General features: G+C 43.2%; 1 protein-coding gene across 8 annotated transcripts in view; it reads left to right on the forward strand.

Moving 5' to 3' along the window:
• The first annotated feature begins 3,534 nt into the window (after positions 1–3,534).
• The window catches only part of TOGARAM2 (TOG array regulator of axonemal microtubules 2), a 68,407-nt gene continuing 47,117 nt past the window's right edge, over positions 3,535–24,824 (forward strand). The window contains exons 1-4 of one of the 8 annotated variants that reach the window (XM_083604477.1): positions 16,251–16,285; positions 17,355–17,476; positions 18,067–18,161; positions 21,203–21,340. The gene's annotated coding sequence lies outside the window, so the exon portion shown is untranslated. Of the gene's footprint in view, positions 3,607–8,820; positions 9,021–9,810; positions 9,837–16,250; positions 16,286–17,294; positions 17,477–18,066; positions 18,162–21,202; positions 21,341–22,792; positions 22,845–24,824 lie in introns of those variants that run through there. The other 7 variants (XM_083604478.1, XM_083604474.1, XM_083604476.1 and 4 more) reach the window with 7 other exon arrangements.

A 24,824-nucleotide genomic window follows, 5' to 3' on the forward strand; every position in this document is an offset into this window, starting at 1 on the left:
AGACCTAGGTAGAGCCCCCAGGCATCGCAATTTTTCTGATGGCACAATAAACCTTATTTTTTAAAAAAATACCGCATGACACACTGTTTGCTTACTGTTTACTTGTTTATTCTTAACCTAAATAACACAAGAACCTGCTGGATCAGGTCCATGGTCTATCGAGTACAGCAAGCTGTTCTCACAGTGGCTAACTAGTTGCCTGTGTGATTGTCAAAAGATCTAGCATTTTTATTTCATTGCTTCCTCAAACTTAGTTTAAATGTATCACAGTTTGTTTACTGCTAAGTGTTTCGATGGCCAAGAACACTTCATTTATCCCTGGCAAACCCCACATCATTTTGAGTTCAGTGCCAAAGTTTCTTGTTCTGCTAGAAATCTAGTTCCAAAGGTGGCCAGTGGGTGTCAGATTAGTGCCACAGAATGGTGGGAAGTTTCTGGTCAGAAGTGATTGCGAGGTACTGTGTTGTACTTTGGAAAGACTTGCTTTTTAACATTTGAATTGGAGCTTTGTCTTAGATTTCCACTTCTGGGTTACCTTCTGCGAAGTGCAAAGCCCATGGGAGAAACTGATAGGCTCTCTATGCTGGAAGCCAGTGGTTAAGTGGTTAAGCCCTATCACTTGGAAGTTCTGACTTGTTAACTTTAGTATCAGCCTGGAAGAATTCCACCACCATCCAAAGGCTAGCTGTGTAGACCTTGTACCTCTACTAGTACCATACGATGTTCATTCATTGAGGCTTCAGTCCAAAACTGGCATTAGAAGAGGAGCAGACCAGGGCGTCTGAGCACCCAAGATTATGAAACTCCTTGCCTAGGGAGGGAGGGCTGTTTGGCACCTTCATTCATGGCCTTCTCTCATGTACTCAACACACTTTCTGGCAGGCATTTTTCCTGTTGCAGTGATAATTTTTAGAGGACTAACATCTCTTGCTAAACTGTGTTTATCTGTTACTGCTTCCCCCCTAAGTTTTACAAATGCAAATTGTAATCCTTGTTAGCCACGTATAGAAGAGCAGGTTGGTAAATTTAAGGAAATAATAAATCTCTTACCACGTCTAATGTGGATCAGTGAGATCTCTTCCCTCCAGTTATTTTGGGATTAAGGCTGTCTTGTCTTCGCTGGGAGCACTGGTGAATGCAATGCACAAAACTGAGCACAGGGATGGGAACCTGTGGCCCTCCAGAAGTTGATGGGCTTCAACTTCCATCAGGAACTTATTGCAGGGGAGAGCACCAAAAAGCCTCTTTAGCATACAGAAATTAGCATTAGGTCAACTTGGAAGTGACTGAGGCTATAGCTGACAAACCAGTTTTCTTGTGGCAGCATTTAATTGTGGCAGCCCTGATATTGGTTGCAATAATTTCACCCATTAGGCAATTTCTTTATCTTTTGCAGGGATGTCTGCAGTTTTTGTTACGTGTTCTATTCAGTTAACCAACGCATTGTGGTAGCTGTGGGTGGAAGAACCTTAATTTTATCTAGTCTTTTCACAGGTAATTTAATTTCTTCCGTGGTTTAGATCTCACCTACTCTTAACGGTTCCAAAACTTTGCTGTTTCCACACCCAACAAAGCCACCAAACAAACAAAAACGTAGAGAGTAGCCTGGGTAACAAGCTTTGGCTTCTATTCCCAGCATCTGAATAGACATAGTACTTCATGCAACTGCCTAATTCCCCAGCGCTGCTCTTCACGCCAGTAATACAAACAAGACTCCTGGGGGTGCGCATAGCTGGACCTCATGGGAGGTGCTGGTGCAGTGGAATCTGTGGTCAGATATGGAAACTTTTCACAGGTCTTCTAAACTTATGAGCTGAGGTCACACAGAACTGCTTTTGCTTAAACAGCAAGCAGTGTGAACAGTCATATTCTTAAACAGAGCAGTGTTGCCTTTTCCTAGGGAAAACCGTTCGCTTGAGCTGAAGGTTTATAATTCTCTGTGAATTATCCCAAATATTTGCAATTCACATCGAGATGTGTATGGTGCCCTTGCACAACTGAACTCTTTTTAGGAAAGGGGGAGGTGGCAAGTTAATATCTCTCAAACCTGCCCCACATCTGCCTGCCACTTGCCCATCCATCCACTGTAACGTAAAGGATGGTGTAGAGTCTGGTAGCATTGGGGTAGATAGCAAACGAGTAAGAATCAGGAGGATGAACAATCCACTCTCGGAGTACAGAAAGGCCAGGATAGATCTGCTCTGATGTCTAAATCACTACCAGAAAGTACACATTTTAAAAGTTTGCATGAAACATTAGATCTAGAAACTTTAAAAATAATAATTAAATGTTTCATTTACCGGAACTTTGGTTCAATGGTATTCTGTTCTAGAAACAATATTTTCTTCTCTGTATTAGCTTCATGCTATGCAAATATAAAACCTAATATGGAATTTGACACCCTGAGAATCTCAGCTTTCCTTTCTTTCCTGACAAAGTGCTTGGAAATGTCAGTGTGCATTCTTCCATTCCTTTTGGTCAGGTTTGGCTTACCATAATTTCCAGACGTTTGTTTTTTTAAAGAAATCAGAGTCACAAAAGTGTAATTAAAAAAAAAAAGTTTAAAAATATGAAAATATGTATTGCTTAATTTAGTCTGCCCAAAACCTCTTGGTAGAAGAAAAACAAACACAATTGAGCACTGAACACATATGCTCTGGCTGAGCTCCAGATCACAGCTTTCTGGGACCAGGGGTCCATAGACAGTACTTTGCTTCTCTTCCACCTCTGTCCTTGCTATGATGCCTCTACATACATCCTATACTCTCCCCCTCTCTCTTACTATAAGCCATTAGTTGCAGTCACCATACAAGAGATGCAAGGGGGGCAGTAAGATTGGCTGATGGGGCCCTCTTAGTAATTGAAATTTTTGCATCTGTTTTTCAGAAAGTGCTATATCCCAAATTGCATTATACCAATGCTTCCGACTGTGCATTTTTAAATTGATAATATACTGTATTTTATTTTGTTTTAATCAACCATGGAAACCTGGTAAGAAATTAATAATAATAATAACAATAACAATAACAACAACAATAATAATAATATTAAAGTATGGTGTGAATTTATCCTGCAGATCACAAAGCTGCCCAATTCACATACTGGTAGCAAAGCAATCTATTCTGTACTTCATACAGAATGGCATTGATGCTTCCCACCCCTTCCTTTGCTCAGAAAAAGAAAAAAACCCACCCCATTTTCATTTGTACATGGATGTGGAAAGGTTGCTCTGTTTTAATCTCTCTGCTTGTGACTTTAAAAACTCTATTATCTGGGTCTCATCCAGAGATTTCTCTCTCTAACCTGGCTTTCTGAAGTGCAGGCAGTGAAACTGACAGCATCTATTGCTGGCTGGTATCACACTTCTGAGAGAGGAACCAGTCTATGCACACTGGATTTGCTCCTACCTAGTAAGCCCATTCTTTATATTCTGTCGCTGACCATTGGGGGGCAAAAAGAAATGATTTATAACCATGGCAACAGTTGCTGCGAGAGACTGGGATCAACAAGAATCTCTTTCATGCCCACATCAATGAGTTGAAGATGAAGAGCCTCTCACATCCATTTGGACAAGACGACTAGTGCCACTTTTTAATTTTGATTGAGGTAAGTTTGCTTGAAATGTTAGACACACACACTCGGTAACTTGCTTAAGGGAACTTGTTGCTCTGAGCTATTTTTCTGAATTGGAGTTGAGTATTCCCAGGGGACTATCTCACCCTCTTACCTGCTAACAGACCCTCTTCTCTCTTCCTCATCCCACCACCACAAGTGAACGGGCTTTTCTTCAGCTGACTTAGAGTGCTTGCCAGAACCCATAGGAATCAATCTATGCTCTGGCTCTTAGCTTCAGAACTTTCTCTGCAACACAGGATGATTTTTAGGAAGAATGCTCTCTTAAGTTGTGCTTGTTTCATATCCAATAGTCATCCTGTGTATTCTGTCGCCTCTAGGGCACATGGAAAGCTTGGATCTGTTTAAATCTTTACGTTTGAAAATACTTGATGAGCACCCTTCACGTACTTCTCTAAAAAGCATAGGAAACATCTGTATATCAGTGTTGAGTGATAGTAAGGGAGAAAACAGGAAAAACTTATTCATGCTACCCTCCCCCCACCTTGAGCCCCTTGAAAGAAAGCTTTAATAGTTAATGGTTAATAACCTACAGTGTAGCAAGACAATTCATTGGCAAGACTATGGTATTACTTGAGAAGTTTTACTTTCGCTTGCAGTTCATGTGCTAAGGGGTGAGGAGGGACGACCATGCTACCAAGTGGCAGCTGTAGCTATCTCTAGGACAATGCACACTTCCCAATAGTAATTAAATAGTACAGGGGTACCTCGGCTTACAGACGCTTCTGGTTAAAGACTCTGCTAACCCAGAAATAGTATCTTGGGTTAAGAATTTTGCTTCAGGATGAGAACAGAAATCGTGTGGTGGCGGTGGCGTGGCAGCAGTGGGAGGCCTCATTAGCTAAAGTAGTACCTCAGGTTAAGAACAGTTTCAGGTTAAGAATGGACCTCCAGAACAAATTAAGTTCTTAACCCGAGGTACCACTGTATTAGCATTTCGTTCATTCATTTATATGAATATTTATATACAGTTGACTCCCCGTTTACACAGGGGATACGTTCCATACCCCCACATGCATATACAAAAGCACGTAAAATGGGGGACTCGCCAGTATCAGCTGAGCTGATGGGTGGGGAAGAACCTTCTCTGCCCTTCAGCTGTGCCAATCCATGGAGCCATGCCATTCCTCCACTCATGAAAGCTGGAGGGACAGCGCAAGTCTGTGGACCGGCACAGCTGATGGGTCCACAGAGTTGTGTTGGAGGGACAACCCGGCTCTCACACAGCAGAGGGGAGGGGTAGGTGCTGCTGCCATGCTACCCTGCACAGCAGCATTTAGGTGGTGAGGCCTCCTGATCACAAGGAGACCCTCCCCAGTGCGTGAAGGGGACGCCCTCTTTGGGCTCTGGGAAGGGTCTCCTTGCGAGCCAGGACTCCTCCCCAGGGTGCTCCCCATTTCCAGGATCCTGGCACCATGTGTGTGTTCGGTTGTGTACAAATACGGTGTGTGTAAAAGACCTTCACCTTACAGTCACTTGTTGTTTGTACAACAAGTAGAAACTTAATAATACAGACATGAAATTTAAAATTACAATGTCAAAGAGCAACGCCATGAAACGGCAGAACAATAGCTAACAAAGGCAATCCTTTCTAACACCACTGTTGTTCACGATGGGGAACTTGTGATCCTCCAGATATTGCTGAACTAAAGTTCTCAGCATCTGTGACCACTAGCCATGCTGGCTGGGACTGATGCTGGTTGTCGTCTAACAACATTGGGAAGCGCCGCAAGTTCCTTCTCTGTTTCAGGTGCTGTGTTGTTAGACAGGGTATCCAGGCTGCACCTCAAAATGATGGTTTGGCTGTTGCCTCCCAGTGCTGTTGGTATCGTACCACTTTAACAGTTGGGCTTTCCCCCAAAGAATCCTGGGATCTGTAGTCTGTTAAGAGGTTTGAGAGTTGACAGGGGAACCTGTATTGCCCCCACAGAACTACAATTCCCAGAGCTCTATGGGAACAAGGATTGATCATGAACAGTAGCTCTATGAAGGGAATAGGTGGCAGTGGAAGACAGGAGTGCCTGGCGTGCTCTGGTCCATGGGGTCACGAAGAGTTGGACACGACTAAACAACAACAACATTTGGCACCCTTAACAAACAGTGCAGATGAGGCCTTAATAGATTTAAGTTCCCCTTCCGCAATGCCCACTCCACCATCTCTGTATGGTGGAACATTTATTGGGTTTTCATTTCCTGATAATCAGCTAGTTCCCAAATATACACCATCATTGTTCTCAAGCCATAGACATTTTCATAGTCACCTGACACTTATTTGAACAATCAGGATGTACTTGATGAATTGAGCTATTTGTGTCCGTAAGAGCGGGAACGCTTGGCAGAATGGACAGGAAATGAACCTGCTTTTCATCTCCTGAGCGGTTTTGCCATTTACATGTACAGCTCTCCCCACTGTGTTTCCTCTATAAATGTCCCCTCATGGTTGCTCCCACCCCCACCCCCTTTATAGAAACCTATGCTCCTTTGTTTCCATTTTCCATCTCCTGTCATCTTCTGTGAACAGGTTCGGTCTTTCCACCCATTGTGGAAACCCAGAGAATGAAAACCTGAATAGGGCTAACACGTCTGTCACTTTAAGCAACGTAAACTCTTCTCACACAGGAAATGAATTTACAATAAAGCTGAATGAAAATGGCAGCCCAAAATTCTTCCTCTTATTTAGGGGCAGAAAAAGGAGGGTTTTTGTGTCTCATTTTGCCAAATATTATCCAGAGGGAGGAGAATTTCTTCAGCAGTTTCTTGGAGATGGGGATTAACATGAACACTGGCAGCAGAAACAACACAGCTTGTTGCAGAGAGTTTTCTATTTTTTTGTGGTTGGCTATTTTGTTTTGGTTTTATTGCTGCTACTCTTTGTATTGTCTGTGGTGGCAGCTGAAACTGTGGCAGGATTTTGCATTCTCCCCAATGCCCTGGAATTAGTGTCGTTATGAGGTATTGTGGGTAAAAAATGGCAGCAGCCAAACAAAGAAGGAGAAGGAGAATATTCAGCAAAATGGCTCTCATTACTAGATAAGGGTGAGCTGAATAAAATTATCTGTTTCCCGCCCCTCCCCCCCCAGAAAAAACCCCTCTCCTGAGGAATACAGGCTCGGCTCTACTTTTAAAGTATGATACGTGACTCACTGTGCCTGTTCCACCGACTTATTAGTATTTGATGGAGCTAAAAGTGTCAGAATAGTTCTTCATGAGCAAAAGAAGAAAAGGCACTTCTGTATAGGAAGGAGAAGAAAAATGATACCTCACATATGGGTTCTAGAAAAACCTTGTAACCTCCCAACCACATTGTAATTTAAACTCTGTGTGCTGCCCGTGTGTAAATTTCTGCACAGAATGCTTTGCTTGTAGATAGTTACTTGGTTTTCCAGGCCAGCCCTTGGCATTTTGCTGCCTGAGGTGAAGGACAAGATGGTGCCCTCACATTCCTCATACAAAATCTGACCAGGTGGGCAGTTGACTCCGCTTTAGTGCTGATGATGGGAAAACATCCTCCACTGCACCTGAGGGCAGGAGATGCAGAACAGGCTAGCTTGGGGGGCTCAGGGAGAATGGGGGCAGTGTTGGCACGCTATTGACACCTCCAGCATCTGCTACCTGAGACAACTGCCTCACTCTGCCCAATGGTAGGCCCAGCCCTGGCGCTGTGTGAAGCATCCCTAGAAAGAGGTTTGTAGTCCTTCTTTCCTTTCCAATTAGTCCTTGAATAGTCTCTGCCCTGACATCTAATGTTTTACAGCTCTGGGAATGTAATGATTTGTGGATACCTCCCTGTCTAATTCCTGGTTATATACTGTTGGGCCTGTCATTACTCGAGGTGTATTACTGATTGCCGCTGCAGCTGGAATGTATATCTACCCACGTCTGTGTTTGGGGTGTTTATCTGATCTTGGAGCTGCTCCTGCTATTACTTGTCAGCATTGTTTATGAAGCCTGGTGGAATTAAATGTTATTGATTACAAGGCCAGGAGTAACTGCGAGATCAGCAAGTGGAAATTTAGGTAGAGATTTGTCAAAGGATGGGACTGCAGCAGCTAAAACTTTTAATTGGCTGTGCCAGGAATCTTTCCCACTAAGGCCAGCCATCATGTGTTCCATTTTTGTGTGCAAGAATAATGGCCAAGCATCGGGATTGTTTTCTCTGCCCCACCCCCACCCCAAAAATGCTTTGAGTGTCAATCTTTTGTATGATTCAAATGGGGAAATCTGTCAATTTTGGTTTCTCTTTTCCCCATTAATGAGTGCAGTTATTCACATTTCCACCTCAGTTTGCATTTGACTGTAAGTGTGTGTGTGTTCAGCATGAATATTCATCAACATTTTTGTATGAATTTCTCCCAGTGTACGTGCTTACATTCAGTTTTGCCTAGTATAAAGCAATCTCCCCTAAAATAGTGCATCTGTGTATGTTATTTTTATGAATATATGCATTTTTATGGATACTTTACGGCACTATGTGCATTTTTTTTAACCCATCACTTGGGAGGAGAACTGCATTGCAAAATTCAGAGATGGGTACAGTACATAGAATTGTACAGTTGGAAGGGACCCTTCCACGATTATTAAATCAAGAACTGATGGAAAAAGAATTTCCTCCCAAATCAGATTGCTTCCACCTCCCCTTCAATGTGTGCTGTGTTTTGTTTCTTCTTTTTATAACGCAGATGTGCATTTACTCTAGCTGTCCAATGATTGTGCAGGACAGTGGCCCCTATAGGAAGGAAAGCAGACCCCAATTTCCTATCACAATGTCTCATCAAAACTGCTGTTCCATGTGCAATTGATAATGTTTCTTTTTACTTTCCATCAATACTGGCCAGTATTGGTTAAAAAGCACCCCAGAAGGTGAGGAGGAAATTAAGAATGCTAGGAAGGAATTCATTTCCAGTGGTACAGAAGCACTAATGTGGTTTTCCCATGGAAAGGGGGGGAAAGCTTCTGCTTGTTGGTTTTATGGGCATCAGTGATCTGACTTTTGACTGAAAATTCTTTAACACTCAGGAACTGGTGCTGACTTTCTTTCTCCTTTTTAAAGCTAGCATGTTGGCAGGTCGCCTGGTCTCCCCTGACACCCAGGTCCCACAGATCTGTTTGCATCCCATGTGCCAAATGCCTAAAAAAAGGAGCCAATCAAATCACGCCTGTCTAATGCATTAATGAATCTCCTTATGTGCTGCTTGCAGGCTTAATTCCTTAGCAAGTGGTAATGGTGCTTTCGTATCTAGCAAAACAAATCCAAGGAAGGATTCAGAGGGGCAGGGGCAAATGATGTTTTGGGGAGTGCAGAACCCCAACATTAGACCTGCCTCACTGTGGAAATTCTGAAGCAATTCCCCCAAGTGTTAATTCGGGGCATCTAGTTGAGAATGGAGGTAGGTTGCTTTTCTTTCTGTTGTTGTTGCAGCAAATGTTCCCTTTGCTTTGTGGTTTCTGCCATTTGCCAAGTAGCTTTCAGCTGATTTGGGGGAAGCAGAGCTGAATAGGATTTATTTACTGCTCTAAAGTGAGCTGTTTCTTAGGGGACTCTTTAAGTGTTGTAAAAGCAAGTAGCCTGCTAGGCAGAGTGCACTCAAAATGCACAGCAATGCATTGCTACGATCTGTTCTGCAATGGCACTGAAAAAGTGTGGAGGCAGTAAATTTAAACACCTCAGAGTTAAAAGGATCACTTTCTTTGTGGCAAGTATAGGAAAGTGGGCAGTTGAGGTTAGTGAGAAGCCAATCACAGTTCAGATAAAAAGTTGCTCTAGTCAAGAACGTCTCTCTCTCTATGTCTGCCTTCCCTATCCTGGAGTATGTCTCTTTCTTGTGCTTCTCAGTTTGAACGAAATTTACCAAAGGAGTCATGAATAAAGACACTTTAAAATGCTGCAATCAATAAAAAAAAACCCCAGATGGCAGTAGGCTGGAAGACTAAACAACAATAATTTAACAATTAAACCAACCTGTGTGCTGAGTTTTCATCATATAGTTGTTTGCCACTGAAGGTCTTAACTTGGCATCTAAAACTGAAGTTAAGAAGGCACCAGGTGAACCTCTCTGTGAAGGCAATTCCAGAAGCTGAGGACCACCACTGAAAAGCCCATCTCCCTGGCTGCCACCCACTTGCCTCATTTCTGAAGGCGGAAGCAGCTGGAGAAGAACACCTCACCACAATCTGAACTTGTGGACAGGATTGGATGGGAAAAGGTTGCCCTTCAGATCAGTTTACGAAATTTAGAAGTAGAATTCAATTAAGTGTGGTTACACTGATCAGAGATGCCCCCTCTTTATTTTTTAAACACACACAGTTTTATATTAATGGGCCAGATTTAAGACAACTCTGCTGATCTCTGAGGTCGGGCATTCTGGCCTATCTCCTTGTTCCTTGGCATTTAAACTGTGCTAATCTTATTTTTTTCATTCCACACATAGCAGAGTTATTTTGCCATTGAATATATTACCGGTTATGTGAGCAGACTGTTTGCTCTCCAGGTCCTGACCTGGCCATACATTGCTTGTGATTATGTCTTTTAGTGTTCCTGGTCTTGAATACTGTTCTCTTTTTGTAGCGCAGGGCACCCATTCCTTCTGCATATGAATGATGCTAATTAGTATATTAACCTTTTGCTTTATGCTGACTTGCTTGCTTTTGTATGGAAGGGGGGACTATTGAGGGGGTTTCTCAATCTGTGGGTCATGACCTGTAATGACACGAAGTATTTTCTTTGCTAGTGCTGTTGATTTGGGTCATGACAAGCCCAGCAGAGTTTATATACAGGCCTTTGACTCCAAATGAGTCTGAATAGTCTTGATGCTTTCCCCTTTAAAATACATTGAAGCTGCTGTATATTTTTAAATGGAATGCTCTGTCACAAGAGACCAGGGCCCTGCGGGATCTGACATCTTTCCGCAGGGTCTGCAAGATGAAGCTGTTCCGCCAGGCCTTTGGCCGGGGTCCAGTCTGACCCCCTTCCTTCTTTCCTCTTTCTATGGGACCCTGTATGTAAGTGGTCTCTTGGCTCCTTCTATCGGCCCACATGGGACCAGCACAGGTGGCCAGGCCTGGTGAACATTAATATTCCTTACGGTTGTGATTCGTGGGTTCCCACCTAATTTTATTTTGATTTTAAATGTGATTTTGAACTGTATTTTAATCAATCGTTTGATTTTGTGTTTTTAATGTATTATATATTTGGTGTTAGCCGCCCTGAGCCTGGTCTTGGCCAGGGAGGGCAGGGTATAAAAAAATTAATTTATTGTTATTGTTATTGTTATTGTTATTGTTATTGTTATTGTTATCTACAGTATCCCCCTGCTGGCCCAGGGTGAGAACTTCAGTACATAACAGTTATTGTTATTGTTATTGTTACTGAAAAGCTCTGTGTGAATTCACAGACACCACACCCACATAGATTTTTAGGAAGAGATCTCGGTGGAGATCTCTTGCTGTGGGAACCAAATGGATGCTTAGGGACCTGTCTAATTCTAAGTCGGACCATTGGTCCATCTCAGTATTGCTTATACTGGCTTTTAGCTGGTCTCCAGTGTTTCAGGCATGAGTCTTCCTTAGCCCTACCTGGAGATGCAAGCGATTGAACCTGGATCCTTCTGTTGACCTACGACCCTTCCCGTGCCAGTTTATATTACAGTGGAGCTAATGAGGACCTGTCATTCCAGAGGGGCTTACAACAATTTCAGTAAAATTATCAGGAAGTACACAATGTAATCATTAGACACCTTCCCCCACCCCCTCGCTGTATTGGACCATCCATATATCTGGTTTTTGAAACATAATATTTTGTTCTAGCTTTAGTAATATTTCTTTTTCTGAGTTTCTATGTAAATAATAAAATAATTTTAATATATTACGGATAAGTCTATATTCCAAAGGAATAGTTCATGAATATTGTAGAATGGCTAGGCACTGAATGTCCAGGGCTCAACCTGTTCACTCTGAGCCTTAAGACTTTCCTGCTTAGCGAGGAGTTAATCTCTGATGCTAAGCCATAGGAAGTGAAAGCTGTGTAGGAAGTTGGCTGCTGATTCCAAGAGGAGAGTTGCACCTCTTCTCCTCCTTTATGGATTAGCATTGACTGCAACAGCAGCCAGTCTTTTCTGTCTAATTATCCTTGAGGAGGTTGAGGCTCAGGTCCTTGGCCAATGCTGGCAGCTGGACAGCTCTAGATACCTCCCCTTCTTTCCTTCTGCACTGTTCTGGGGTTCTGGCCCTGCATGCGGATTGGATAGAAAAATTCTAGCCCATAATTCTAGTTTCCCCCAATACCTTAACTTAAGAGAAGACAAGTTTCTTTTCCAATTTACTTTTCCTTCTTTTAAGAAGAAATCACCGGCATCCCTTGATTTTTCTCAGGATATAACGAAAAAGCATTAAGTGCTGCTCATGTTCCTCTTGCAATCAGGCAGCAGCGTCTACTCAGAGTGATATGAAGGAGCCTGCCAAAGGCCATCAAAAGTGTGTTTTATTTTGTTAAAGCAGTTTGCCTTTCTAATGTTTCGCAAAGCTTTGTAGCCCTAAAGCTGCTCATCTACCTCAGGGTGGATTGTTGCTGAACGAAACTTGGGTCCAGTAAAATGAAGGACTGCTACTGCCTTGAAGAATTAAAATATCAAAGCTTCCCTACTATTAATTCTGCTGAGGAATACATCATGGGGCTTGATGCCTGTGTATTTTGCAAAATCCACAGCTTCCATCCCTGACTTCCTCTCACTCTAGCCACATTATGGTCCCATGTAGCATTCTTAAGAGAGACAGTAAAACAGGTAAGAGAGTTGGGCCTGCTTCTGGCTCCTATAATTCAAGCACGGCCAACTTGACTTTCTCTCCTGAAAATTCTTCTTATTCAAAATACTTTCTACTGTTTGCTCAAACTTTAAGATATTTATCTGAAGCATTTCTGACCTTCCAGTGAGAGCTGTTAAATTGGCAGGGCCAGGCTTTTGTGGTGGCGGCTGCAAACCTTTGGAACTCATTTCCTAGGGAAACATACACGGTTTCATCGCTGCTAGCTTTTAAGGAAACTCTTAATTCAATCTGCATTTGGTTAATTTTTAACATGCTGCACTTTTAAAACAGTTTATTGATGCTGCTCATAAATTGATGGGATTGATGGGGGTAGGTTGTTGTTGTTTATTGTGTTGTATTTTAACTTTTTGTAAATTGCCTTGGGACTGCAGTGTGCCCTGAAACATGGGTTAGAAATCTTTTAAATCTTTTTCCTTCCTTTTTTGCTGTGAGACACCAGTTTGCCCTGATTATAGCTTCCTAAAGAACAGAGAAGGAGAATAACATTTAAGGAAGTGGAACATGTAATGATAGAGGCATCTTATTATTATTTCTATCCCTCTATCATCTCTGAACACAGATTTTTCAGGGTTTTGGAATACAGTACAATGCAAACCTGTGGGATGTGTGTGCATGCCATGGGCGTGGAACGGAGCGGCCTCTCCTGTATAGCTCCTTCAGCTCTCTCTGCAATCTCTCTGCAAAAAATAAAATAACACACACACACACACACACTGCTACCACCATGCCAAGTAAAAGCTGATTGTAATGCATGTACAATGTGTAATCTTCCTTTTCTTTTTTTTTCTGCCTAAAACGATATCCCCTAGTTAAAGTTTGGAACTCTTGGAACTATTACAGTTACAAATAATATCCTGCAAGTGTATATCACTTGCAGACTTCAAGCCTAAATTCAAGACAAGAGCATGTCTCTTGCCTTAAATTTGTTATTAGTGGAGGAAAGCCATTTCATGTTTCAATGTAATAAAGTGCTATATAAATGACTGTTTTAGGCCAAATCCTTGCAGCCACTCTAAAAAATTCATGTGGGAGTCCATTTTTAAAAATGTTTTATTCACAGTCCCATCTTAACCCTGTTTAGAGCCCATTAAGAGCTTATGTTTTCTTGCCCTCATCTTTTCCTCAGCCGAAGGAGCTTCATCTGGAGCTCTGGGCCAAAGTCAAAGTATACTGTTAAGCCACAAGAAGCCTAGTGAGGCTATCTTCAGATCACATGGTTCTTATGCACGTAAGCAGTTCATAAAGGTATAGTTGAAGGAGGATGCATGGGTTTATTTTACAAGCCCCCGAGTACAGCATTCCAGAAATTAGCTCCTACCACTGAGTTTCCCATACTACATTTCCGCTGTTTAGTTTTTGGTCAATGCTCCACGTGGAATAAGGCGTCACAAGCACATTCTGCCACTAGCCTCATGTCTAAAAGCCACCTATACCAGGCTTCCTCAACCCTTGGCCCTCCAGATGTTTTGAGACTACAATTCCCATCGTCCCTGACCACTGGTCCTGCTAGCTAGGGATCATGGGAGTGTAGGCCAAAAACATCTGGAGGGCCGAGGTTGAGGAAGCCCGACAATACATTAAAAATTCCCATTAACCTCCTCTTTTGTCCCTATGGCTCAGGTATTTGTTGTAGCTCAGGAGGCTTTCAAACGATGAACTGACTTTAGCTATTTGCCTTAATTCCTGAGCTGCTACAGCCATGTCTATTTACACTCCAGAGGGGGGGTCTCTTTAATACTCAGGATGCTTCCCCCCCCAGAGCCAATTATTTGGCTCCTGGAGTATCTCCCTCTACCACTTTATAAATTCTTGATTAAGAATCAATGCCTCCTTCTTGGGAGAATGCACGATTAATGCTAGAGTTGCCTAACAAGTGGAAGATCAAGTCTTCTGGAAGAATCAGCACGTATTCTGCAAAAGGAAGTCTTGCCACATTCACCTACTAGTGAGCTGGAATTATCAGCATTAATTCAATGAAGGTCTTGTTCACTTTGACATCCATGAATGACATCTGCGCCAGCAGCTGCTAACACCAGTTCATGGTGGTTCTTAAGAAAAGCTTGCTGGATCAGGCCATTGGCCCGTCTAGTCCAGCATCCTGTTCCCACAGTGGCCAATCAGATGCTTGTGGGAAACCCACAAGCAGAACCTGAACACAAAAGCACTTTCCTTTCCTGTTATTTCCAGGAGCTGGTATTCAGAAGCATTACCATCTCTGACTACAAAGGCAGAGCATAGTCGTCATGGCCAGTAGCCACTGAGAGCCCTCTCCTCCATGAATTTGTCTAATCCTCTTTTGAAGCCATCCAAGTTGGTGGCTGCCATTGCCTCCTGCCATGCCTTGTAACCAAAGAAAGAAAGAGAGCCAATGGCTTTGATTTCACTGAATGTTGTAATTAACATTTAGGTCACAAAGCTTAAACAAACTCCATTTGGGATTAATTTAGGCCACATCCACACCATACATTTAAAGAACTATTATACAGTGGTACCTCGGGTACTTAATTCGTTCTGGAGGTCTGTTCTTAACCTGAAACTGTTCTTAACCTGAGGTACCACTTTAGCTAATGGGGCCTCCCACTGCCACTGTGCCGCCACCATGCCATTTCTGTTCTCATCCTGAAGCAAAGTTCTTAACCCAAGGTACTATTTCTGAGTTAGCAGAGTCTGTAACCTGAAGCGTATGTAACCCAAGGTACCACTGTACCATTTTGACCATCCCAAACATCCTAGGAACTGTTAAGTATGCTGAGAACTGTTAAGAGACCTTTATTGCCATCATAGAGCTACAGTTTTTGGAGTTCATTGGGTTCATTGTTTATTGAGCCACTCTTGGTGTTGTAGCTCTATGCAGGGATGAGTGGCCTCCTTAACAGCTCTCAGCACCATTAGCAGACTACAATTCCCAGGATGTTTTGGGGGAGCTATAAGTGTTAAAGTGGCATCATAGTGCTTTTAAATGTAAGGGGGAGTTGTGGCCTCAAAATAAGAAGCAAAAGCAGAATTGGAAATGATTAACCAATCTGGCGCTATCTCTCATGGTTTATAAATGGACTGTGGCTACTTCTCCCACAGCAAAAATAATATGCAATATTCATGCTTGGATTCTCCAGGACATACCAATTATATTTGGATTGCATGTTCTATCCATGCTTTACACTCCAGCTGTCAGAATGTAGTGTTTGCAGGTGCTCTGTGCCTGTGAGCAGATAGTGTGTGTGTGTGTGTGTGTGTGTGTGTGTATATATATATATATATATATATATATATATATATATATATAACCAAGCCCTGAAACTTCCTAATATTGTAGGACAATAGGACAATTCTGCTTGGGGGGGGGAGGGGGAAGGAAATGAAAAACAGCATGGGGAGTTTTTGCAAATGAGTGACTATCATGCAATCATCTTTCCCAAAATCTTGCTTCTATCAATAGTTTATTTCATTTCTCTTTAGCACTGTAGGCTACTTTAGAAGTCAGCATGCTCTTGCAGCTAGGACTGCCGAGTTTGCCTTCCGTGTCTCTGCAGGACCCTGTTCAGATTTTTGGTGGTGAATTATTAATCCCCTTCTGTTGCTCTAGGTCGGGTAGTAAGTGGCAGTTCTGTATGAAAAGTGGCCCTCTTTGTTGGGCTCTAATTAATGCTTATGTAATCTCCTTCTCCCTCTCTTTCCCCCCTCCTCTCTCTTGTGTGTGTGTGCACGTCCTTCCTGGGTGCAGTTTGAATGAGGCAGTCCTGTGCAGTGAGATTCCTTTTTTGCAGTTCACAGACTTGAAATTAAATAAACACAGGAATGGTTTCAAAGTGTGAGGGAAAAAGAAATTAGACTGGTAAGTCAGTTATGGTAGCTTCTGGATGACCTGTTTGTTGAGCATTCACCCTGATTTGTCTGCACAAAGTTTGCAGGAAGGTTAGATGTGCGGGCTATTTATTGAGCATCAGTTCTGATTTATTTGGAGGGTGTGTATACATTGCATTGAACGAATGTTATTCCATCCCACACTTTCCAGTGTATTACTCTGTCACTTTACTTTTACCCTGTACAGTGTTTTTTTTTGTTGGCTGGGGGCAGATTTATTGCACAAGAAATGTGATTCTATCCCACCCCAAAATAGTGGCAGTCTGGGATCAAAATATGTCTGCTGGAGAAGAAGTAGAACAGTTATGGATTCACCTGAAAAGAAGTGCAAGCAAGGCCTTTTTTTTCAGCTGGAGCTCACCGGAGCTCAGTTCTGGCACCTCTCAGTAGGGCACCACTGCCATTCTAAGACAACAAGGGAAAAGTTCACAATGAGCTCCAGCACCTCTTTCTCTGGAAAAATAGCATCCTCATTCATCACTGGTGGTGCCTACCTCACAAGGTTGTTTGGAGGATATATGGCATAAGAGTTGCAAGGCAATTTGAACCCTCAACCCTCAATTATTCCTTCATGAAGGAATACCCAATTTAGGGAAGGGTGTAACACAGATATTATATCCTGCCATCAACAGAAGTTTGTTTTCTCCTCTCATTCATAAATAGAGCTTTCAAAACGTGTGGGTGTGGGTGTGGGGATGTTTGCTGTTTTGTGAATGCTTATCGGATCTGGTTACAGGCGTGTAGAATCCCAGAATATCCAACCCTTTTCCATTGTTGTTTGAAACCTGTGGCTTCCTCATTGTCTGGTTGCAGTCAAGGTCACTCAGTCAAACAGCCAGGGAGACGCCTACCAGGAAAATCTCTTCCTCACTCCTGCATCTTAATACTTCTTTGAAGAAGTTGTTGCTATGCAGCCTTGTTTGTTCACGGTATGTGACACTGTTTGCCTGCTCTGTATGTATAACTTGTTAAGGGTGAGTCAAGGGTTGGCCTGAGACAGAGATCCCTGCAGCTTTCCAAAACTGCCATCTGACCTACAGGTGAAGGCAAGATCGCTAAGGGGGAAGACCCTCACAGCCAAGTTCTGCGGCTGTCCCAAGAGATGGCAAATTTAAAAATGTGAGGATCTGGTTCCTGAAGTATAGAGGAGTTTGCAAAGCAGGTGAGTGACCAGAACGGCGTTCTCTTCTGGCTGCTCTCTGAGGACTAGGCTGTCCCTTAGAAGGCTGTTTACATTGACTGTGCAGGAAATACATGAGCCGGTCGCACAGTATTCTGCTAGGGAGTTTGTTATGTAACTGTCATGTCATTTGTTGTTCATCCTTGAATTAGAGAGGTATATTTTGCTTCAAACCACTGTAGAACTCCCCAGAATTGAGGGTCAGTGCAAATATTATGAGGAGAAGGGGGGGGGGACTCCAGAGAAGGTTTCGTACCAGCTGAAGCCCCAGCGATTGTCAACCAACCCTTGGAGAACTGAGAACAGGCTGTTCAAGTGACCTTTTGTCCAAAATATGACAGGGGTGTTCAAATGTGATGAGGAAACTGTGACGGCAAGGAGCTACTTGACTGGTTTCCCTACCTTTAATTTTAAAAAATATATATCAAGGAGGGGTGAGGAGAAGAACCAGAGAACTACATTTACCTCAGTGAAAGTGAGGTAAAGTTGCAAGAAAACAACATCATTCATTCCTCAACCCTTCAACAAAGCTACACAGAGTTGTATGCATGGTCTCTGCTTTATCTTCACAGCAACCCTGTGAAGTAGGTTAAGCAGAGAGGCAGACAAGAGAAAGAGAGTATACTCTGTCAACCTCCCACAGTATAGCCCTTGTGCCATTTTGGAGGTGAGTGACAAAAGGTGCTGCAAATACTGTTGTATGATTGTAGGTATTTCTTGCACAATGTTGAGTGAGCTGCATGGAAGCTTAATTCCGCCATTAAGGATGAGCCTACACGGCCTGTCAAGTAGCCCAAACTGTACCATTTTTGGACAGGCTTCAGAATTGTGAATGCAGCGTCAGGGGAAAAACAATCCAGTAGAGGCATTTTGGCGCTGTGGTCTAAACCACTGAGCCTCTTGGGCTTGCTGATCAGAAGGTCAGGGGTTTGAATCTCTGCGGCAGGGTGAGCTGCAGTTGCTCTGTCTCAGCTTCTGCCAACCTAGCAGTTCAAAAACACACCAATGCCAGTAGATAAACAGGTACCGCTGCGGCGGGAGGGTAAACGGCATTTCCGTGTGCTCTGGTTTCCATCATGCTGCACCAGAAGTGGTTTAGTCATGTTGGCCATATTTTGCAGACAAACGCCAGCTCCCTCGGCCTGAAAAGTGAGATGAGCGGCTCACCCCATAATCGCCTTTGACGGGACTTAACCGTCCAGGGGTTCCTTTACGTTTTACTTTTTGTGGTTAGTTAGCATAACACACATGAACACACATGCGGAGTAATGGTGGTTCCATTTGTTGTGTTCTATGCATTTGTTTTCTGTGAATAGTGTGCTCTTGTGAACCCAATGGCCACTCACCGCTTTACCCGGGGGGTGGGCGGTTGCGGCCCTTTGCTTTCTGCTTCCTTCCCTGGCAGCCAGAATACACAAGTGAAATTGAGGGATGGTTTTCCCGCCAAAATGGTCTGCTTCAAACGGCCAGTCCGAGGCTCCTCCTGGAGGGCAGTGCCTTTCTCACATACATGCTGCATTGCAATTTGGAGGTCCACCCCTTTCTAGGAGACATATGGTGGTGGCTGGGGTTATTTTACAGGGTGTATTTGGCGAGAGTGCATGTGTTTGTGTCTCAGGTACTGCATATACTTTCCCCCACCCCCGAGCAGAACCTAAAGCTGTCTCAGCTAAAATGGTCTGTCCTAGCTGTGCAGCATCAGTGGAGCTGTCACTGTCTTAGTTAGATGAGCTGAGGGTGAGGTGGCAATCCTGGGCAGACTCTTTAAAAAGAGGACAGTGTTATCTTCACAGAGGAAGAAGTTTTGCACATGTCTGAACCCTTCTGTTGGAAATGTGTGTCTCTAGAAAAGGGAATTCTACATGTGCTTGGGAGCACTCAGTCCAAGGTGCCAAAATTCTTTTTAAAAAGTTGACAACCTCAGCTCTGGGTGAGACACCCCCGACTTCAATTCTAGCATCCCAGAATCAGGCACATTAGCAAGATGTGTTTAGTGACAATAGTTCACTGAGAGTTAATAAGTAGACGATTCCACTTTTCAGGTTATAATACAGCTCAGTTCATGCTTCTTTGGGGTACCAGAAACAGGAAGCACAGGTCTCCGTACACATTCAGCCCCAACTGAAGCCTTTATTTATTTGAATCTCCTTCAACAGTGAAAATAAAGCTTGGCCCTTGAACCCCTATCCAGTGGTACCTCGGGTTACAAATACCTCGGGTTACAAACACTTTGGGTTACAGACTCCGCTAACCCGGAAGCAGTACCTTGGGTTAAGAACTTTACCTCAGGATGAGAACAGAAATCGTGTGCCAGCAGCGTGGCAGCAGCAGGAGGCCCCATTAGCTAAAGTGGTACCTCAGGTTAAGAACAGTTTCAGGTTAAGAACGGACCTCAGGAAGGAATTAAGTTCATAACCAGAGGTACCACTGTAGTAATTGCTCAACCGTTCCTGTTAAATGGTTCAGAAATTTCCCAAAATGGGAACCCATGACTACTCAAGCAGTAACTGTGGAGCTGTCAAAGTGCAATGGCTTTTTGATGGCCGTTTAATTAAAAGTGTAATTTTAAGTACTTTATAGGGAAAGGGGAAAGCAAATTCTGAATTTGAAACTTTAAAAAAATAAATCTGGATGTTTACTCAGTATGCCTCATGCTACTGATTGAGAAAAGGTTTTTCAAAGACTTCCTAGCCATTCATGTAAATCTGTTTTATTGACAGGAACAGTCTTCATTATGCGTTTTGGAAGCAAGCTGAAATATTTCCTGTTTCAGCGGGCCTATCGGGACACAGAAGAATCGAATAATTGTAGCATTGTAGGGACTCCAACGGTCATCTAGTCCAACCCCCTGCAGTGCAGGAATCCTTTGCCTAATGTGGGTCTGTAACTTCCTGTTGAAGCAACAACTGCTTTTTATACCACAAATGCTCTGGCTTACTTTTGTCCCACTTTTGTCCTACATCACTCTTCTTGACAGCAATAATATACCGGTAGCAACCTTGAGGTAGCATTGCAGAACAAGCATTGTATGCAGGGGGATTGGACTAGATGACCCTCAGGGTCCCTTCCAACTCTACAATTATATGATTCTATGAGCAAACTAAAGCAGAATAAATCTTATGAACAAACTAAAGCAGAATAAATTTGCCACTAATGCACTGTTGATGTATCAAGAACATGCTGCAGAATACACTCGCAGGAAAACACCCGGAGGGGCCCTCTGTTTCCTCTTTGTTGAACGTTAGGACTGTAAGCTTTCCTAGGCAAGCACCAATCTTGTACTTAGTAATGAATTATGCACAGTGAGGGAACTATATCAATCAATAAAAAATAGTGACTGGAGTGGGGAGCAGAGAGAGAATTCTAAGGTGTCATTGAGTAGATGGATCTTGGTCCACTTTGTACGCAGATAGCAAATCCCAAGACTGTGCAAGAGCTAGTTTGCTGAAGTGTCATTTGCCTCTCCTTGCCAAATGGGTACAGTCTCAAGAAGCAGAGCTCTGCAAAAGCACAACTGGTGGGAACAACGAATGCTCAACACCGGCTCCTCCTGGCTTTTGAGAATTCCTGAGAATGTTTTCAGCGATGCCATCCTCCTGTCATTGACAAGCAGTTTCAGGGACTCTCAGCTCCTCTAAGGGATATGAGGCGGGCACTCCCTTAGCTCATTATTAGAGATGTTTGCTGGTTACTCTCTTCCCTCTCTAGAGAGGAATCCTTTTCTTGCTGTTACTTCGGGAGATGCTGTCTCATCTCTGACTCGGCAAGAGGAAACTTGCCGGGGGATGTAGAGAAGCTTCTTGGTGCTTGCAAAGAGGGTTTTGCTCTGAAAGTGTCAACAGGCAGGTAAGGATCTCATCCATCTTGCAGATAGCGTCAGGTGTGGTGCAAAAGAGTCGAAGTGACCCAAGAGTTGCAGCCTCCTATTTGGTGGCACATGGAACTATAGAATTATCTGAGTCATTTAGCATTGCCAGCTTTGGCTTCCATGCCCTGTAGCATCTGTTTGTTTGCAGATAGTAGCAGCTCATAATGCTTTAATCTGCTCAAGAAATTGGAATGACTCTGGAGGGTTTCTGGTCAGCTGTGGTTACCCTATAGTAATTTCTTCTGGCCTTATAATCTGTTTGGACTAAATCTCCCTTCAGTTCCTGACACCCAGCAGTCAGATAAGGATCTGAAGAGGCGGAGGCAGGTGAATCTTTGGTGAAGTTCCAAAATGGGTGGATAATGTGGGGACAAGATACATATCCCCAAGGAACAGTTGCTCAAGTTCAGGAACCATGGCTGGAGCATCAGTTATATCGAGCCAGCCAAGTTCCCTGGTCCAACTGCGTTGATGAGCTGCAGGGAGCAAGGCATTGGACCCTGCCCCCAGAGTCCCCAGCTCATGGGGTGCCTTAGCAATGACATACTGGAGGCCACCATTCATTTACTCTGCAATAGCATGTCCTGCACGGGCTGCTGAAATATAAGAATGTTAAAAAGAATGCCCAGTCTCACAATGGATCTGATTGTAAGTCTTTCAAAAGAGCTGTAACTGGAGAACATTCAGCCGTGTGTACTATCCAAATAATATGTATCCAGAGTATACTAGTTATGAGGGCAGGAAGGATGGAAGAGAATCTGCTGCTCTCTGATGCTACACACATTAACATCTATGTAAAAGCATCTTCCAAGTCTGGGATGGGGAACCTGTGATGCTCTGGATGTTTTGGGGACCACAGCTCCCACAATCCAAGACCATTTGCCATGCTGCCTGGGGCTAATGGGAGCTAAAGTCCAACAACATGCAAGAGGGCTGTGGATTCCCCACTTCTGCTCCAGGTATTTCCAAGCAAAATAAGGATAGCGATTGGCTAGGTACCACAAAAAAAGAGAAATCATATTGGGTGAATAGGGCAGACAGAACCAAGCACACAGTGGTTTTTATATCTAAACTTATTCACACATGCAAATCATCACTGTATGTTGCGGCTATAGTATCACAGAACTGTAGAGTTGGAAAGGGACCCTGAGGGTCACCTGGTCCAATTTAGTGCAAAGCAGAAATCCTGTCTACAGCAGTCCCTGGGAGGTCTCAAACCACCAACCTTCTGGTCAACAGCCAGATACACTGAACCATTGTGCCATTCAAATGATGAACATGCCTGTATGAATCAGCCCTCTTTCTGATGAAGAACTGAAGAATTCTCACAGATTTGTTTTTGAATCCAGCAGCAACAGTACCTGCAGAGTGATTATCTGGAAACTATATCATTTCTGTTTTTAGCAACTTCTGCATAAGATCCTGATCTAGAATTCATTGAAGTCAACAAGAAGTATTTTTGTTGACTTCGATGCCCACTAGGTCAGTCCCCCAGGAAGCACAAATGAAAAGAAACCTTCTGTTCTCTCCTCTTTGTTTTCCTTAAATTGTTCTGCAACTTTTTGCAGTCCATCAGCCAACCTTTCAGAAATTAGTGTATCTTGGCCACAACTGTAGTGGAGACTGTAACAATATGTACTCTGAAAACACTGGGCACAATGCTTGAATAATTTGTTGTGTCCGAGTCTTGGCACTCATTATTGGTGTTTAATTGCTCCTGAAGTTTGGATTCAGAATTAATCTTTCCTGCTCTCACTCTCGTTCCTACTCATGCTTCTGCTTGTGATCAAAGAGGCTGGTTACTTTGCAATGAATCTGATTTATGCAACCTTTTGACAAATTACTGCGGCCTCCATCCCGTTTGAAGAACCTTTTGGTAACAGAAGTAGCATATAAAAGAGATGGCAACAACAGCAAGTTAGGGTTAGCGTTGAGGGGAGCCCCAGAACTTTGACTACTGTGGAAATGGCATTTCTGCATGATTCCAAAATATATGCAGTACCTAATGTCATCTTTTTACTGCAACATTGTCTAAAAAGACCCTTCTAATATGGCAAACTCAGGTGGTGAAAGTCAGCAGGATTGTTGCCAAAACAGGAACACTGAGAAACAAACAGTTATCAGTCAAGAAGTTGCAGAAGTACAATTATTATTTGCAGAAGTACAATTTTCCCCTAGAGTGGCTGGAGAAACCCTGTCAGATAGGCAGGGTATTATTATTATTAATAATAATAATCATCATAATAATCATAATCATATAAGGGGAGTAATTCCAGCAACAAATGCACACACTCACCCAGTGAGAACTGAGCATGCTCAGTCATCATGCAAAGAAGAGTAACCATTGAAAACAAAAAACGAAACACATGGACTAGAAGTCGAATGTCCTGCTTGGAGGGATTGGCTGGCTGGAAGCTTGAACAGGAACATTCTTTTTAGCAGGGAGGAGACACTCATTGCCTGATTCTGTTGCAGGTTCTGCTTTATTATCTATCTCCAGTTTGAAGGGTGCTTTCAGATGGGTGTTTATTGCTGCATCAGTGCTCTGCTTGTATGCAAGTTTTGGGGTTTTTTTGTGTCCACACAATGTTCACATCAAAATGTTAGTCCATTCGCTCCCATTAGAAATCTGTTGGCTTATATTTACTTTGCTGTTTTGAGATAATCACCAAATGGGGGCTGTTCAGGCATCAGCGTGAACCTTTTTTTCCAGGAAGTGAAGAGAATGGAGCCAGGCACACTGTCCTTACTCCTGATCTACCTGATCTCACTTGAAGACTGGAGCTTGTGCATGTACAACAAATATGCAGGCAGGGCTTTATCCACACAGCTGGGAAGCCTGCTCTTTCCACTGTTATCTGCATACAGATATCTATGCATGCGTTCTGCTGAGCAGAATCTTTTCCAACATACAAATAGCCATGGGGAGGTTTGGAGCAGGGACAGCAGATGGGATTGGGTACGTTGAATACTGTATACAGTGGTACCTTGAGTTAAGAACTTAATTCGTTCTGGAGGTCCGTTCTTAACCTGAAACTATTCTTAACCTGAGGTACCACTTTAGCTAATGGGGCCTCCTGCTGCTGCTGCATGATTTCTGTTCTCATCCTGAAGCAAAGTTCCTAATCTGAGGTACTATTTCTGGGTTAGCGGAGTCTGTAACCTGAAGCGCCTGTAACCTGAAGCGTCTGTAACGCGAGGTACCACTGTATTTATAAAAAACACATAGGGTACAAAGGAATACATATGGAGAGAGCTGAAACCCAATGGCTCCTACCTTGACACCCATGCATTCAAGAGTTCTGCATACAAGCTTCTGTGTGTATGGTCTGGGGCCCTTGAGTATGTATAAATAGGAACCAAGTAATGTATGTGCATGTAGGCTCCTTGCAGACATGCCCTTCTGAGTACGTGGAGATCAAGGCTGCCTGGAAAGGGCTTCTGTGTTAGTATTTTTATACT

The sequence above is a fragment of the Podarcis filfolensis genome, assembly GCF_964270895.1.
Source record: "Podarcis filfolensis genome assembly, chromosome: 3".
Taxonomy (NCBI): Eukaryota; Metazoa; Chordata; class Lepidosauria; order Squamata; family Lacertidae; genus Podarcis; species Podarcis filfolensis.